Source organism: Dermacentor variabilis, chromosome 7 (genome assembly GCF_050947875.1).
Source record: "Dermacentor variabilis isolate Ectoservices chromosome 7, ASM5094787v1, whole genome shotgun sequence".
NCBI classification, from domain to species: domain Eukaryota; kingdom Metazoa; phylum Arthropoda; class Arachnida; order Ixodida; family Ixodidae; genus Dermacentor; species Dermacentor variabilis.
The window spans coordinates 90,843,525-90,861,839 of NC_134574.1; the positions used below are offsets into that span (position 1 = coordinate 90,843,525).

The following is an 18,315-nucleotide window of genomic DNA, read 5'->3' on the forward strand; positions in this document are numbered from 1 at the left end:
CGTGCGTCACCTTCATGCACGGTGATACGAAGGCCTGCAGTGCATAGCTGACGTCCTCTTCTTGGAAGCTTGAAAGAAATAAAGTAAGAACTAATAAAAAACAAAAAAGGAACAACAATATCAACTTATATGTTTGCGACAGTGAAACTAGTTTCTGTGCCTTTTCTACTAAGTGCACGCTCTGTGTTGATTTTTGCGGAGAACAGTTGCTCTTATCGAATGTATATGACGGGCGTTACGAGTCAAGTCTGGACTGTCCACACTGCAGACAGCAATATGCTCATTTACGGGGTCGTATCTCAGACGTATAGTTTTACAGAAAACTCGAAGGTTGCATGCGCGCAAACGCAAGCGTATGTCATCGTGGCAACCGTCTACCAAAGGTTATAACTTCACTCAACCAACTCTGACGACCCAAAAGTTCCAGGGGACATGACGCCGAAAGACACATTTACCTACAGAGTGTCTTCAGTGAACTTGAGAAACCGAAGCATTATTTTGTCCCCAGAGATCCGCATAGCCACTAGTTATCAACTAAAACTGCTGCACTACTACTGTCCACAGGGTTCTGCCTCCTCTTCTTACCAGCCTTGAGAAAGAAGACAGTGGCCTATAACCCAAGAGGAAGTGTCAGCAAGACCTTCGTTCTTTATCACTCATCTTGGCACTGTGAGATTCCGAACCATCTCATTTGGTGACTGCGATGGGCATAGAACAAGCAAGGACACAATATGCCGAAGGTGGCCGAATAGAAGGAAATGAGAAAAACAAAGAAACGTGCACCGAAAACACGCATCCCTGATAAAATTTGATTAAAAATAAAACAACGACCAGGAGGAGTAAGTCGAAATGCGACGGACAGAAAGAAAGCCACGTGTGCCACAGGCATGTGAAACCAGGAATCAAAATCGGGTGGTTCACGCTGCCCTAGGCGTGGCCTTACTCTTTTTGTGATACTCTGATACTCTGATACTGAGATACTCTTTGTGATACTCTGATCGAGTGTTGGCCGCAAAGTCGCGGAATGGAGTGTCCCACTCCATTCCAGCTCCATTCCGGAGATCTGAAATCCTCGTAATTCCACTCCTTTCAACTCCTCTCAGTGGTGAGAGCAGGGCCATTCCTACTCCTGGAATGGCTGAGCTGGTCCACTCCGCTCTTTCAACTATGCTAAAGGAATAGTTCTTTTCACTTGTGCTTGTGTGCCTAGCAGTAGCAAAAACATATTTTTACAGCATTAACAACGTAACCAATGATGTCACGTACTATTTCTCGCGCAAGAACAAACAAGCTTCGTGGCCTCGTAACTCTTAAGGGCGCTGTTGTCAGTAATCGCTCCAATTACTAGCCATCCAGCAAACAAAAGTAGAAAATAACTTTACACCGTCCGTGCTTCGGTAGGTGAGCGCAAGTATTTGACAAGAAAGCACGCAAGCAATATTAAAATTGTGGTCTTCAAGGAGAATGGTGCTGTCGCAGCAGAACAATTCAGTGACAAAGAGATCACCGAAGTCAGCGGCCTTTTACCGCATTCGCTGGCCCGATAACGTGCACCATTTTTCAGCACGCCTCTCTCACCGCCTTCTACATTCCCGCCAGCCTGAGAAAAAACAAGGCGTGCTTTTCTAGAACGACAGAAAGCTGAGCTAGTTGTTAAGGATTCGTAGTGCAAAAAAAGAGGTGAGGCGTGCAGACAGGACACAAGACTAGAGAAGTGGACAACACGAACGCCTTTCTGATCACCGTGGACTTGCGCACGTGGTAGTTTGTGACATGGCCGTACTTGGCCTTCTACTATTCGTCGTTAGTCAAGCTTGTTCTGGCTAAATAAAAAAAAAATTTTAAAGCTTACCTTTTAACTCAGTATTAAGGGGTTCACTAGAACTAAGGAGTTAATAACCTTAAACCATTAACTAAAGGTTCAGGAAATAATTGTGAATGATACTTGCTGGCTTCAACTGGAACATAATGTTGTAACGAGGAAATGTTTGCGTCTCATCAGAAAGGTACAATGTGTAGAACGTAGTGTTGTTCATAACTGCCCCGGCAAGGGCGGTAATATCAATCATAGGTAGACGTTTAAAGAACCGTATGGAGTAAACACAAGAAAAATAATATTTGGACCTACTCTCATTAAGTATAGTTTCCAAATTCGCCAGTCTCGTTCTTTCACCTAAACTCACCACTTAGAGCTAAGGTATTTTATTCCTATTCTCTTTCAGCTCCGATTCGGTATCTTGGGTTCCAGTTCTATTCTCACTCCATCTGCCAGGCTGGTACAATGATTTCCTTCGTATTTTATTCCATGTGCTTGGAAATGTGAAATGATACCGGAATCATTCTAACATTGGAGATGCTACTCCACAATTTCTGTTGGCACTAGGTTACCGAAACACGAGCGTTTGTTGTTATATATTTACTTTAATCAACGTTGCAAAGAAATTCGAATTTTAAGTTTCTTAATAATTCATCTCATCCGTAAAATTAGGAACAATATTGGCACCTTTTCTTTATTATAGTCCTTAAAAGCGACATTGTCATAGTTCTGAGCATCAAGATCATTTTTCATGTCAATTTATGATTGAACTATTATTTATTGATCGACTTACTTATTTAATTATACAAACTGCAGGACAATTAATTGGCTCCAGCAGAAGCGGCATGCATAGACATAGAGAAACGTACAAAATATCACACAAATCAAATGAGGAACGAGAATATCAACTTAAATGTTCTCGACAGTGAAACAAGTTTCTGTGCCTTTTCTACGAAGTGCAAGTTTTGTGTTGATTTTTACGGAGGACAGTTGCTCTTATCGAATGGGTATGACGGGCGTTACGAGTCAAGTCTGCCCTGTCCACACCGCAGACAGCAGCATGCTCTACTATGGTGGCATATTTAGGACGTATATTTTTCCAGAATATTCTAAGTTGCATGTGCGCAAACGCAGGCGTATGTCATCGTGGCAACCTTATACCAAAGGTTATAACTGTACTTGGTTGGTTGACATGCATTGCATTGAATCTCCAGTGTTAGGATTATTCCGGAATCATTCCACATTTCCAGGCACATGGAATAAAATAGGAATGAAATCACGGTACCAGCCTGGCAGATGGAGTGAGAATAAAATTGGAGCCCAAGATACCGAAACGGAGCTTAAAGAGAATAGAAATAAAATACCATTGCTCTAAGTGGTGAATTTAGGTGAACGAACGAGACTGGTGAATTTGGCAACTATACTTATAGAGAGTTGGTCAAAATAATATTTTTCTTATTTTTACTCAATAGAGCTCTTTTGTCTACCTATAATTGACATTGCCGCCCTTGCCAGGGCAATTAAAAGCAACACTACGTTCTACACATCATATATAGCCTTCTGATGACCGGGAAACATTTCTTTGTTAGAACGTTAAACTCCACTTGAAGACGGCAAGCTTTAATTACAGTTAAGTCCAGAACCTTTAGCTAATGGTTTAAGGTTATTAACTCCTTAGTTCTAGTGAACCCCTTAATACTGAGTTAAAAGATAAGCTTTAAACATTTTTTTTTATTTAGCCACAACATGCTTGACTAAGGATAAATGGTAGAAGGCCAAGTAGGGCCACGTCGCAAACTGCCGCGTACCGCAAGTCCACGGCGATTAGAAAAGCACGCCGCGTTTTTTCTCACGCTGGCGGGAAAGCGGAAGGTGGTGGGAGAGGCGCGTTAAACAATGGTGCACGTTATTAGGCCAGCGAAGGTGGTAAAAGGCCGCAGACTTCAGCGATCTCTGCGTCATTGAACAGTTTTGCTGCGACAGCACCATTCTCCTTGAAGACCACAATTGTAATATCCCTTGCGTGCTTTCTTGTCAAATGATTGCGCTCACCTACAACAGGAGAAACGGTGTAAGATTATTTTTACTTTGGTTTGCACGATGGCTAGTAATTTGAGAGATTACAGGCAACAACGCCCATAAAAGATACGAGGCCACAAAGCTTCTTTGTTCTTGCGCGAGAAGTAGTACGTGACATTATTTGTTACGTTGCTAATAGTGCAAAAATGTGTTTTTTTTACTGCTAGGCACGGAAGCGCAAGTTGCATATTATTACACCTGGTTGCACACCTCATAGCACTTTATATGTAGCGGTACGAAGTAGAAAGATTAAGCTTGGGAAGAAAAGAAAGGACATTAAGGGGATGCATAACAATAATGCTAGAATGAAAAACTACATTAGTATACCCTAATAAGTTAAGCTGGCTCGGTGACTATTCGTCAGTACCCCGTTTCAAAGGCGATATCAATAATAATCATCATCATTAACATCGTATCGTGACACCTGTCACGCGATGTGAGATGCCCGCCGCGTAGCTTCGATGCGCGCGCACTTTGCATTGCAATTACATAATATCACACAAGATGGCACGTCACGCAGCAGTTGCATAGGTAGCGGTACAAGGAAGACAGAGAAGTCTTGAGGGCTAAAAGAATGTTAAGGTGGTTATACAAAAAATGCTGTAATGAAAAACACGTATACCATACCTGAATAAATCAAGCGGGCTATAGTTAACCTGAGTAAATCAAACGCGCTATAGCTGACTTTTTGTCACCGCCCAACTTCCAAGGCGATGCCAATGAATCACCATCATCATCAACAATAATACCAACAACAGCATTATATAGCGCGACGGGTCAAGAGATGTGACACGTGCGCCGCTTAGTCTCGATAGCTGTGTTTACTCTCCGGTACACGTTATGGCGCCTCCACGCAACGTACGAACGACAGCTGAAGAAGTGAATCGTCGAGCTACGCGCGCGGCTGCAAGCAGGCAACATCGGGCTCAACAGACCGCTGTGCAGACAGCTTGACAAGCAGCAGCACAAGCCGCAGTTCACCGTCGACGCAGGGCGGCCTGTTCACATTCTCCTCGTAAGAACGAGACGAAGAGACTTCGCTGCGAGGGCTCTGTAGTGCGTGGTGCCGAAAAAAAATGGAGCTCCAATGGGGCCGCGCCTCCAGCTTACGGTCTGACTGCGCAGCGTGTACCACGCATGCCTGTGACTCTTTTGCCGTTATCAGTTCTATCAGTTCCCGTAATTATGTCTCGTGCATCGGAAATCGCGACGATAAGCCAGAAGAAGCAGATGTGCTAGCAATATCGGTAATTCTTTCATTACCTTTATTTTGCCGTCGAATGGATTTCTAACAATTGGCTGGACGCCCCTTAGTCTAGATGGTTGTAGCTGAAACGCGGAACGCAAACAAGTATATGTAGCAAAAAAGTCAGTAGCTAAGAATTCTGCTCCTCTGCACTACAGGTCACGTCCAATCATCCGCAGCAATGCCTCTAAAGTGTGACAATATATTCGTTAATATTCAACTACTTCTATCAAAATTAAACTCCATTGTTGGGCTATCACTCCGGCGGCCGATCGGTATAGCCCGCCGACTGCTTTACAACGAAGTTGTATATGGCTAGGTTCTGGAAAAAATATCGTGCGTTTATCGAGCAGTGTAGATCGAGAATTTCTCATCCATACGTGAGCCGATCCCGAAGATGGTGCAATACCGGGCCGACTGGCGGCGAAGGTGAAGCAGGCTTTAAGCACTCTGCCAACTTGCAAAAATAAGCTTAATATCATTTGTACAAATGCAATCGGCATCAGATATTAAGCTGATAACAGATACTACACTTTGACCCACGTCGGCCATGTCTACGTTCGCACCGCCCTCTCTTTGTCGGCGTTCCAAGCGCTTGCGTATCTTTTTTCCTTCCGTGCTCCCGAAATTGTGGTCTCGTAAGCCAGCTGCCCACTAGGACCGCGAGCCCGAATGAAATGCGAATCGTCTAAGTATCCCGATCACGCAAACTTGGAGCGTATCACCGGAGCAACGGCCAAGTTTCAGGCAGAGTTTGAAGGGAACCAATTTTGTGTTGCCTGTGTTGTGTGTGACCGCTTGTGGTTTTCGAGTGCCCTCACAACCATTACTGCACTGCGCGACGTCGACCAACACACGATCGTCTTTGCTGTACGGTGAAGCAGTGTGTGCCCTCAGAGTGCGGTGAGGTGCGTGTCTCTTCGACGTGCCAGGATTCGTTGGTAAAAGGTGTCGTGCCGCGTTTTACAACAATACATGGGTATGTATGCCCCGACCGTGCCTCATCATTTCCCGAGGCTCAACATCGCGGAGGAGCGCGACTGATCGCGCCTCGCCTTCCATTTATGTGCACGTGGCGATTGGGGCACGGCAATGGACAGTTCGCCATTAAGGGCTCAAGACACACAGCTTCGCTGGTCATCCGCCTTCACAGAGAGCAATGGCACAGAATTTTCTTGATCATTCACATTTTGAACATCACGCTACTTGTGCAGATACCAGCCTTGTAGGTAATTTGTATGTACACACTAAACATTTTACACCCTTATGGGTGTTAAAATGGGTGCTTTCTGCATTTAAACCCATGCCCACACCATTTACCAACCTTTACGGCCAAAACACCCAATCACAAGGGTGTATACTACACATAAGGTGTGACTTTACTCGAGAAAGGGTGTTAAAGAAACGACTGAAGGGTGTTGAACTCATTGATGCATAAATCTGAGTAACGTGTACACGTCCACGCATTGAGAAATGTGTGTATTTATTGCATTTTTATAGCGAAAGCATTTTATGGTCTCTCAGGTAGGAAAGCTGGCGTTCTCCGCAACAACAATCCATACGAGACCCTGCTCATGGGAATCTTGTCATTGCCCTTGAAAGCATTCTGAAAGCATTCAGAAAGCATTCAGAACCGCGCCGCCCGTTTTATTCTCTCAAATTATTCACGTCATTCTAGCGTCACGTCCATGAAAAGAACACTAGGTCAACCTGTCCTTTGGTCATGTCGTAGGTACTTTCGTCTGTATTTTTCATAGTATATTATACTTTAACCCTCCTCTTAAAGAAAATATTTTCACCACACCAAGTTATATCTCGTCTCGCATCGACCATCACCGCAACATTGATGTGCCATTCTTCCTTTTTGCCAAGAACAGCCACTGAATGGAACCGCCTTGCCACCTCCACAGTCTCAATTTGTGACACCACTAATTCAAGATCGCTGTTCAAAGTGTCTTACAATTTGATTTTCTATTCTTGCCCTACACTGCAAATATTGTCTACTTTCACCCATTCTTTCTGTTGTGCCTACTAGGCCTTGAAATTATGTATAATGAATCAATAAAATGTGACATCATCAGCGTCTTGTATGACGTCAGTAGGGATACAGAAGGTAGTAAATAGAACAACGTTAATTATGAGCAATTTTGGGTAAATAATGTGAAATAATGTGAATTAGGGTGGAATAAATTGGATTAAGGTTCGTACAAACTGTACCAAGATGGATTATGGCAGATGAAGGTGGAATAGTGAAGGACACGTGACAATGTATGCACTGACGTATCACGGTCACGTGATAATTGCAAGTGTACATCCGTGAAGTCATTAAGTTTTCGCATTCCTAAATGACTGTCGATCTTTTTCTAGGATTCTGATGTTACTGGCGTGACGGCCACTCCAAAATGTATCAACGAGAAAAGTACGCACTTTCCCTTACAATTTAATTATCACTACATTTTGTGCTCACAGTAATATTATCATGCAATTAAACACTTCTACGACGAACTGCAGTAGCAGAATGAAAACGAGCGAGCAACTTGCACAATTTTGCACGAATATTTCGGTGCCCTTAAAAGCCTAACAAAACGTGGCGAAATTAAAGAAGCTGTCTGGATACAATTCTGAACGAACAGGGACGTGCTGTTAGACGAGCCTCTGCTGTACAATGGCATCAACGTACAATTTGCTTGGTGAAGTCACAACGAAGACATTTATAGCGCCGAGATGACGCTGGAAGTTCTCAAACCCGAATCTCCACGTACCTTGCCTAAGCTATTCAGAGTTTTCCAAAGCTACTGATCTGCTTTCTAAGCGCAACCTCGGACGCAGTTTGTAAGGCTCAGCCTATATATTAGGGGCTGGTGTCGTGAAAGCTGTAATTGCTTATACACAGCATACGCTCTTACAAACGCATTCTTCAGTCGCCTAATGAATGCTTACACTTCGCCGTCGCACGACCAAGTTGTGAGCGCCTTTATCGAGCTACAATCACGCTGAAACTACGCTGTGTCCTCGCAAGGTTGCTTGGTTCGGACGCAGCGAGTAATCTAATCCCACCAGCAGAGAAGAGCGCCGATCGTCTCCCTCACGGTCACGATTTGTGTGCTGTACCCACAGCGCCCTCCTCCCCCCCCCCCCCCAAGGAATGCTCGGAACGAAACGTAGTAGCGACTACCAGCTCACCGTCCTAGTTAGCGACCACAACGAAACAGCAGCAAACAGGCGGCCATGCGAACGACGAAACCTCTCAGCAGGCGTTTTTTTTTTTTATAATTCGACTGACTTCAGCGCAGCGCAATCTACGCGGCCGGCCCCGGCCCAATGAAAAGCGACCGGAAGAGGTGACGCGACGGCGCTGTAGCGTCACGGACAGCTACAGGCGCGCGGCAGGACGGGAAGGCGGAAGCTGCGCCATTGCAATCGCTGCTATTGCTAGTTGCTACATTAAATGCATTGTCTCTATTTCGCCTGTGTTCGCGTCTCGCGCTGTGCGAAATAATTCTAAACGTGTGATTAGTTTTGTATGCGGTGTAAAAAAAATGTGGCCCGTGTTTTGTGTGTTACTCGTGCCCCACTTCAAAGCAAAGCGTTCGTACGCACTGGAAGATGGATCCACGAAAGCCGAGATAAGTAGTTCCAACGTGCCCGGTGTCGGCAGTCGTTAGTACTGCCATAATGGAAATTTTCAGGCAAGTGCCCATTTATTTGGTATTGCTTTGGTGGGTTACGTGTTTTTGTTCGCTCTAGAAGTACCTTACTGTGATCTCGTAGCATAATTCACTAATGTGAGGGCAAGAGCAGCTGCGCTCGTAGTAGGGCAAGCTTACCTCGGTCACGCCCCGTGTGACTAATGTTTGTCAAACCTACAACGGGCGTGGTGCGCCTTCATAGTTCCGCTTTGCTTCTCAGCGCTTGAACGTTCGTAGATGTGATTCTCTTGTATGTTCAGCGCGGCTTGTAATACGGTCGTTCACACTTAAGTGAAATGTGGTCGGCCATTGTACCGTCGCGTAGAAAAAGGACGACTGCCTTTGCCACGTTTCGAATGAATCGGCGCGGTATTGGTTCCCCTGACGCGGTCCCGTGCTGCTGTTGCTGCTTGCCGGACGCCTTCAGCATGTTGTCGGCTCCCTTTGTGTGTGTGTGCGCGCGCGCTCGGCTTGCTGTGTGTGTGTGTGTGTGTGTGTGTGTGTGTTGTGTGTGTGTGCGCGCGCGCACGCACGCGCGTACATGCCGGTTTGTATGTGCTGGCGTGTTTGAGTGTCTACTGCGTACTACATGTTTTGTGAGCGTGTTTGTGTATACGTGCGTGCGCGCGCATGTTTCTGTGTGAGTCGTGTGTGTGCGTGTACGTGTTAGCCTGTCTGCCTGCATGTATGTGTGCTTGTTTGTGTTTGTCAATGTGCGCGTGCGCGCTTTTGTGTCTGCGCTTTGAGAGTGCATACATTTGTGTGCGAGTGCGTTTTGTGCGCGTGCGTATGTATTGCGTAAGGTCGGTAGAGCTTTACTTGCAATAAAACTCTTCAAATTTGATGCAGCGAGTGTTCCCGCCAGAAAGCCGAGTTTGGTTTCAAGCCAACCTGGACAACTGCTGTATGAGGCGCCGTTTCTCGGGAGGACCAGTGGGAAATTGTCAGGTATACGCTTTCTCCTTTTTCCCTCCTCTGCCCTAATGAATCTATATCATTGATTGCTATTGTGAAAGGAACGTTACATCCAGAGCATAAATAAATGATTAAGAAATCAGGTAGCGTGTTTCGCCATTACACTAATTCTGGTCTTAAAGACGTGGATTTTCCATTAGCCCACATTTCCGTTGATGCAGACAACCGCTGAAATTGTGAATGGTAGGTATTCGAGACGTTCTACGTATATAGCAATTGTCTTCAGGAGCTTTAATGAAATTTGAAAATTTGAAGTGTTGTGCTTTAGAGGTATCATGTACAAGCTTTAAGTCTCTCCGGGTAGTTTGCATGCCCTTCGAGAGCTGTCGGCTATAGCCCTATTGAAATTCGCAACTACAGTTTAGAACACTGTGGAAGCTAGAAGGCTTGTCCTGGCTCTCGAGGAAGTGTTTAAGCTGGAAGTGTAGGTTGAGAAGTTTGGGGTTGGTCACACAAAGGCTTTTTAATGCCTTAGCAGTAGGAGTGTCAAAGGATAAAAAGAAGTGCAGTGTGTCAAGCGTGGGAAGCTGCTCATGTGGTAGAAGCTTGTGTGCGTGTGTACGTGGGTGCGTGCGTGTGTGTGTGTGTGTGTGTGTGTGTGTGTGTGTGTGTGTGTGTGTGTGTGTGTGTGTGTGTGTGTGTGTGTGTGTGTGTGTGTGTGTGTGTGTGTGTGTGTGTGTGAATTCGCTCCTCAAAAGGGAGTATGTTTGTAAATGAGCTGCTTCCTTGCTGGTGCTGTTTGCCAAGAATTGTCAAGAAACCACAATAATCAATATAAATTGAAATAATGAACTACGCAAAGCATGCTGGCACAGTAGTGACAGCAGCCTATGAGCATACAAACATGCAGCTGTGTGACAATCTTAATGCATGACTGCAACGTCTGGAAGGAGGCTTGCTTCTTCAGTAAGCAGCACAAAGTCCATATTTTTGGCTTTTCTCGTGCAAACCAAGACGAGGCTCATTGCCAGTGATTTTGTCTTTTGTTCTAATAGCATTTGTTTATCGTGCACTTAGAGCGTCGTTTCTCGCAGGTCATGCAGATGATAGCAGCAGTTTCACAATGTCCAGCCTTGGTGCCCTCCATCAAAAGCAAGCCACTTGCGTTCGCCTTCAGGCAGATGGTGTCTTCTTGAAAGCAGTTGGGAAGACAACATTGTAAGTAGATATAGGTGTGTAGTGTAATATAATAAGTCAAGTTATAATTTAAAACTCTGAGGCTCCTTGGCCGCCTAAGCTTGATACCATGTGCAGTTATGTGTGGTTGTAAATATTGCCGATGGTACAGTGCATACTGCAGGTATGACTCCTGATCCAAAGTATACACTTGCATTTTCTTGATGGCCTTTAATAATGAGGATTTTCTTTGTGCAAGAATATTCACAGAATGTGGCATTCCAGCCTCATATTCCTTATTGTGCATTCACTGCTAATTTTGTGTCACCTTCCTGCTACCAATTTATTTGCAGGAAAGGAATATTTGTTTACTCTCTCCAATGAGCTTGTTATTTGCTCGTTGCATTACACTCTTCTACCTTTCATTTATTCCCATATAATTCTCAGAACCTTAAAATTTGAGCTGTTTTTATTTTGAATACAATATCAAAATCAAAATGCGCCGGATTGCAATCTAGACGGCAAGGGATTTGAAGAACTTACAAGAAACCAGGACCTTTCGGGGGCGTTAAAGAAACGTTTCCGCGGGCAATGTGCCTATTTCTTGTACTGAGCTAGCTGCTCATGAAAATTGCAAGCATATTTCATTTCACACAGCGTTGCAGGATATAGCAGGCCTATCATTGTCTCTGAGCACAACCTTTCCTCATTTGCATCATGAAAATCTTGATCATGCTTAATTTGGGACAAGTCTTGAAAAGTGAATGTTTCATAAATTTGAAACTACACAAAGTATTGGTTGAGGCTTGACAGTTTTCGGACAACTTGACCATGTTGAACCTAGCCATTACGAGACGAGAAAAAAACATGCACAGGAGCACCCATTCAATAAAATGCAATGCTTGTGGTCATTTTCCATGTGGCAAAATGTACTTTTAAGCGGGACAGGGCGGGTAGCCAAATTACCATTGCGACTCATGCGGGTAGTGGCAACACAGGATGAGAAATGGTTGTGACTCTGAGGTTCATTGAATATGTGAACACTTATATACAATCCCCCCTCCCAGTGAGGGGTAACTGTGCAATATGTTTTGGGCGGTAAAGATGATTGTTTTAGGAGACAAGAAATTTACGCTTTAGTTGAGAGGCTACAGAAAGAAGGACCATGTAAATTGTCGAAGATTAATATAAACTGCGTAGGAGCGGCATCACAGTTTAGTGCATGAAGTAGAAAGTGGGAGCATGAGGAAGGATCTTAAGTTTAAATAAGGGAATCCTACTTGTCAGCGTATTGCCAAGCTAACCCATTGAAAGAAGGGGGCGTGCTCTAAGGAAAATAGTTGTCAACACATGCTAAATTTTCGAAGAAAGTATGTCGAAATGCCAATTCTTACTAAATTAGTAAGAAATACACAATAAATTTTAGGATACAGAAAGGGTCTAATAAACAGCATTGGAGAGTTGGAGATTGTTGGGCTGGATGCATGTATTGCAGGGCAAATGAGAATGCCAGTGGGGGTTCCCTCATTTTCATATTGTGTGAAATTTCTGTGAAACAGTACTCTTTGTCTCCTTGTGTAGTAATGTTGTCTAAAAACAGTCATTTCTTAATGTCTTTTGCATCTCAGTCTTAATGTGCCATATCCCGTAAGGTTCTCATCTGCAGTACTTGTAAAGTGTAATGCAGAGATATATTGCAGATTTCATAACGTCAATTTTATGTTAAGGTCACATACACACTCTTGGACAAATGTCTGTTGTTGAGAGATGTCATTGGTAGTGTCTGTAAATTTTATTCACTCTTATTTTCTATGGTTAAAAGGCTACTGTAAATTTATTTGCTTTTGCTGCTGCATGTGCCTTGTTGTATTCACAGTGACATAGTGGTTTAGTGTTCACAGTAACACGCAATTCCTAAATTTTCAAAATGGAAATTTCTCCTACCTTTCACTTGTCTTGCAAGGATGCCTGAGCTGTGCATTGTGCCCAGTCACATTAATTAGGTTTGTTACTTTCAGGAGCTTGTTGCCTTATCAAATTTTCCGCAGTGTACATGTGTAATTGCACAGACTGAACTCTCATGATTCTCTTCTTATTTTGCTTATGCAGGATGCAAGATTCCAGCAATGCCATGCGCTGCATTTATTGGTCAAGATGCTTAGAGAATGGAGTCCCTGCATATAGCGGTTAACCGTGAAAGCTAAAGCTAAACGCCACTTGCTGCATCAATTGCATTTTTACAGCTCAAATGTGTACTATATTTTTTCTAATTTTGAATCAATTAATATTCACTTTTCAGTATAAAAAATGACGTACAGCGTGAAGGACAAGGACTGCGAGAGACGACATGCACTGCGCTGACTTCCAACAATATTTTTATTACGTTGCCACATCGTGTGTATATACACAAGCGGGGTCATGCGCAGAAAATGAGAGGCAGTCTCAAGGGGTGTTCTAATAGCAAGTTATTGTTCTAATAACATGGTCACTTGACAAAACAAACATCACAGTTTATATCTGTTGAGATAAAAGACTTCACTAGGGGTCAGCCTGATAGAGGGGGCACTAACGCACACACTACCCAGTTTTCTGGAAAAATCAGCTTCAATAATTTACCGGGTGAGCTGTGTCTCGCTAAAACTTCCGTATCTTCGAAGAGGGGCATGCAGCGGCAGTCCCGGAAATGAATGCCCAAGTGGCCTTGAACAGTGTTATGGACGTGGTTATAGTGCTCTCTTAAACGATCATTTAGGCACCTGCCTGTCCGTCCAACATATTTACTGCCACAAAACAGGGAAATATGGTAAACCACATTCGTTGCACATATCGCAAAACGTTTTCTGTGCTCGACAGAGCAACAACTCTGACGCGATTTAGGCGCGTTTACACGCATACAGAGCTTTGCCAGCTTTTCTGGGGCTGAGAAAGGGACTGTGATTCCTGCAGGTTGCCTAATCTTATTTAGCCTATGGGAGACATCATGCACATACGGTAGCACTGCGTGTCTTTGCTAACCTGTGACTTTCAGAAGCTGTTCCGCTATGGCTGAAATTAAGGCCAAAGGGTAGCCAATCCAGGAAAGGCGGTCAACCTGTGCAGCAAGACTGTCTTGCATTTCATGTGAGCAAGATTTATTCAGGCTGTTAAGGAGGCAAAACTTTACAATACCTCGTTTAACAAGCTTTGAATGTGCAGAGTTAAAGGGCAAGAGTGACTTCTCGGTTCGAAACACTAGCACACCTGTTTGTTTGCAAGGCACTGCCTGGAGATCTAGAAAGCGCAAAGAATCATCAATGGGGACCTCAATTGTTAGTTCTAGAGACTGCAGCTATTAAAGATCTCCAAGACTCCCAAATCAGCAGGCTCAAAAGCGTGATCAGTGCAATCAATAAATACCAGGTAGTCGTCCACAAACCTGTACACTTTGACAACGGGAGACGCGTCTAGATGACCCTGAATATTGCAATCATGATTAGCTAGATAAATATCACTTAGTGGCAACGGCAGGCATGATCCTATACAATATACAAAGGAATGCTGTTTGTATAGGGTCATGCCTGGCGCCGCCACTAAGTGATATTTATCTAGCTCATCATGATTGCAATATTGAAGGTCACCTAGATGCGTCTCCTGTCAAAGTGTGTAGGTTTGTGGATGACTACCTCGTATTTATTGATTGCACTGATCACGCTTTCGAGCCTGCTGCTTCGGCAGGCTTGGAGATCTTTAAGAAAGCCTCTAGAACTAACGCATGAGGTCCCCATTGATAATTCCTTGAGCTTTGTAGATCTCAGGCTGGTGCTTCAGTCATTCTTGCCCTTTAACTCTGCTCACTCAAAGCTCGCTAAATGAGGTATTAAAGGCTTTGCCTCGTTGACAGCCTCAATAAATCTTGCTCACACGAGATGCAACATAGTCTTGCTGCACAGGTTGATCGCCTTTCTTGGGTTGGCGACCCTTTGCCCTTAATTTCAACAATAGCGGAACAGCTTCTGAGGTGCACAAAGCGTGATGAGCCCGCTCAGTCAAGCAACCAGCCGGTTGGAAGACAGATTCGCAGTGCTACCGTATGTGCATGATGTCTCCCATAGGATAAAAAAGATTAGGCAACCTGCAGGAATCAGTCGTTTTCTCAGCACCGGAAAAGGAGGCAAGGCTTTGTAAGCGTGTAAACGCGCCTAAATCACGTCAGTGTTGTTGCTCTGTCGGGAACAGAAAACGTTTTGCGATATGTGCAAAGAATGTGGTTCATCAAACTGTTTCGCGGCAGTAATTTTGTTGGACAGACAGGCAGGTGCCTAAACGATCGTTTAAGAGAGCACTATAGCAACGTCCATAAGTGTTCAAGGCCACCTGGGCATCCATTGCCGGGACTGCGGCTGCGTGCCCCTCTTTGAAAATACGGAAGTTTTAGCGAGACACAGCTCACAGGTCATCCGGGAAATTGTAGAAGCAAATTTCGCCAAAAAACTGGGTAGTGTGTGCGTTAGTGCCCCCTCTATCGCGCTGACCCCTAGTGAAGTCTTGTATCTCAACAGATAGGAATAGTTTTTTTTATTTTCAAGGGACCACGTTCTTAATACAATGACTTGCTGTTAGACGTTTCTTGTGACTCATTTTCTGCGCATGCCCGCTCTTGTATATATACACACGATGTGGCAACGCAATAAAATATTGTTGGAAGTCAGCGCAGTCTATGTCGTCTCGCAGTCCTGGTCATTCACGCTGTACGCCATTTTTTCTCATTAATTGCCAACTATCCCAAGAGAGCACCTTTGTTCAGTATATTTATGATGTTTGATACTACCATTTGCTGGCAAATGTTAACAGTGTGATATTTAACTTGAAGTTTTGCATGACTGCCTGTGCCTGTGTTCATTTAGTAACCATAGTATGGCTAATTTATTAAACCATATTTGCTAATTTGCATACTCACATGCTACAGCAAGCCCTGATCTTATATTAGTGCATTTAAGTGCAAATAATTTAGAAATTTAATATGTATTTTAAAACATTGTCCAGCTTTTGTGCTCAGCAAAATCGTTTAATCAACAATGGTTTGCTTTTATCAGGCCTCTTACTGCACTTTGCACCCACAGAGTAGTAAATGTGGAATATTCACTCTTGGTTTATAGTAAGAAACGCACTTATTTTCAAACTACATATTGTATATGTACCAGTGGCTTCGGGTTACAAAACAAAAATTTATAGAAACAGGAATGTAGTTAGAAAATCTGCTACACAGCACCTTTAGCCCAGAGAACTCTCGTTTCACAAAAGAGACGAACTATGTAGGCACTAAGAAATCCTACATATTTTTCGTGCTCAAGTAATCTTGTTGGAAAGAGAAAATTAGCAATAATCCTCCTGAATTGAATTGTATTTTCATATTAGGCTTCATGAACGAAAATGAATTTTCGTTCATTGAAGCCTAATACTGAAAATTTATTCCTTTATGTGGCCCAAAGCACTGCGAGGTCAACTTAGGCTCTTTCGGTGCCGCTATACATAGTTTCTTCTCTAATAACAGATTTGATTAATACATATATTTTAGATACCTTTGTGGGAAATGTACATGTTCTTATACTTACGGATGTGTTTCGTGATTGTGCATGTTTATACTTCATGTGATCTATGTATATCTTGTACTCTGTATTGCAGCATGCAATAAATATATTTACATTTTTCTTGAAAATGCAGCATATATCTTACCAGTCTGTGTTGCATGTTATGTGGATCTGGAAATCGTGATAACCGTTTGTGTTGATATATATGCTCAAAGGTGTCATTTGCTAGGTTGTATTTGTGCAGCGAAGACAGGTTTTGCAATATACACCTTGCATTACTAATATGTATTGTGATCCACACGTATAGGTGTTGTGTATGCCCATCGAAGCTTCAACGCGGGCTGTTCGACGGCGCGTTTGGTAGCCGAACTTGAACCTTTTGGCACACGCGAGAGTTACGTGTGGATCGCTGTACATAGTAGTAATTGAAGGCGTGTGCTGCCGAACCTTCCTTCCATATACACTAGAAATAAAAGGGTATACACCTTTCCAACATTCACATAGATGGGTGTTAATGTGGACTTACACCCTTACACCCTAAATTTATTTTGCTGGACACCCTTCTACTAGGGTGCTATAATTGCACCCCAACTGTAGGGTGTAAACAACAGCACCCTTAGGGTGTTCGTCTGGCGACAAACTGATTTACACCCTTAAGGGTGTTAAAATGTTTAGTGTGTAGCGCAGCGGGTGTAAGTGTGTTCATGACGTATTGGCGTAGCTCAATTAGCATTGGCCGCTTCAGCTACTATAGTCCGCATCCACAGTGGCGTTGACCAATCGCGCCTACTGATTGGTCATTGAGTGTGACGACGCTTTTACAAAGAACAGTAACTGGCCTTGGATGAATTGTCATGACAGCGGCACTTTCCAATGGAGCGACAGCCGGAAAGCGGGACTTCCTCGCTGGCTTGCCCGACTGGTGTAACCAAACGAATTTGAATCTTCATGCCACTGAAATTCTCTCTACTTCCGCTTAGAATTGTACCTCTGATTGTATTTCCGTTTTTGAAACATTCTTCTTTGCTCTTCAATCTTACCCTTAAATCAAGGTGTTGTGCACTGCATATCTATTCAAATTTTTTTTCGGACACTGAGGCATCATAACTGCTGGACGCTGATGTGAAAGAGAGCAAGAAATTTGCCAAGTGATATACATGCGCAATGACATATTTCTTGTACCATCATTGTATGTTCTTATATTACTGAGCTTCCCTACCCGGAGCACAAAGGCTGAACGTACTGTGGGAGTCACGGTGCTGTTTGTGGGCAGAATGCCACGATTTTTCTTCATTGTGAGAAAGTGGTTAAAAAAATTAAATCATGGTGTTTTACGTGCAAAAACCACTTTCTGATTATGAGGCACGCCGTAGTGGAGGACTCCGGAAATTTCGACCACCTAGGGTTCTTTAACGTGCACCTAAATCTAAGTACGCGGGTGTTTTCGCATTTCGCCCCCATCGAAATGCGGCCGCCGTGGCCGGGATTCGATCCCGCGACCACGTACTCAGCAGCCTAACACCAGAGAAAGAGGTGGTGCCAATTCTTTCGATGTTCCTCTCTAATTACTACTCCAGGTCTTCATAACTCACCGCGGTTGCTTAGCGGCGATGCTGTTACGCTGGTAAATGCAAGGTTACGGGTTCGATTCCCGGATGCGGCGTCCACATTTCGAAGGGAGCAAAATTTTAAAAATGCTCCTGTACCAAAATTTAGGTTCACTTTATAAAATACTCCACATTGATAAAATTCTTCCGAAGTTCCCCAGGACAACGCGTTCATCAAAACTATATTGTGGTTTGGGCGCGTAAAATCCCAAAACTTAAC

The 18,315-nt window shown here is 43.8% G+C and overlaps 1 pseudogene; it reads right to left on the reverse strand.

Annotated features, from left to right (window-relative positions):
* Positions 1 to 5,516: 5,516 nt before the first annotated feature.
* LOC142589169 (U2 spliceosomal RNA) lies at positions 5,517 to 5,693 on the reverse strand (annotated as a pseudogene).
* Between the last annotated feature and the right edge of the window lie 12,622 nt (positions 5,694 to 18,315).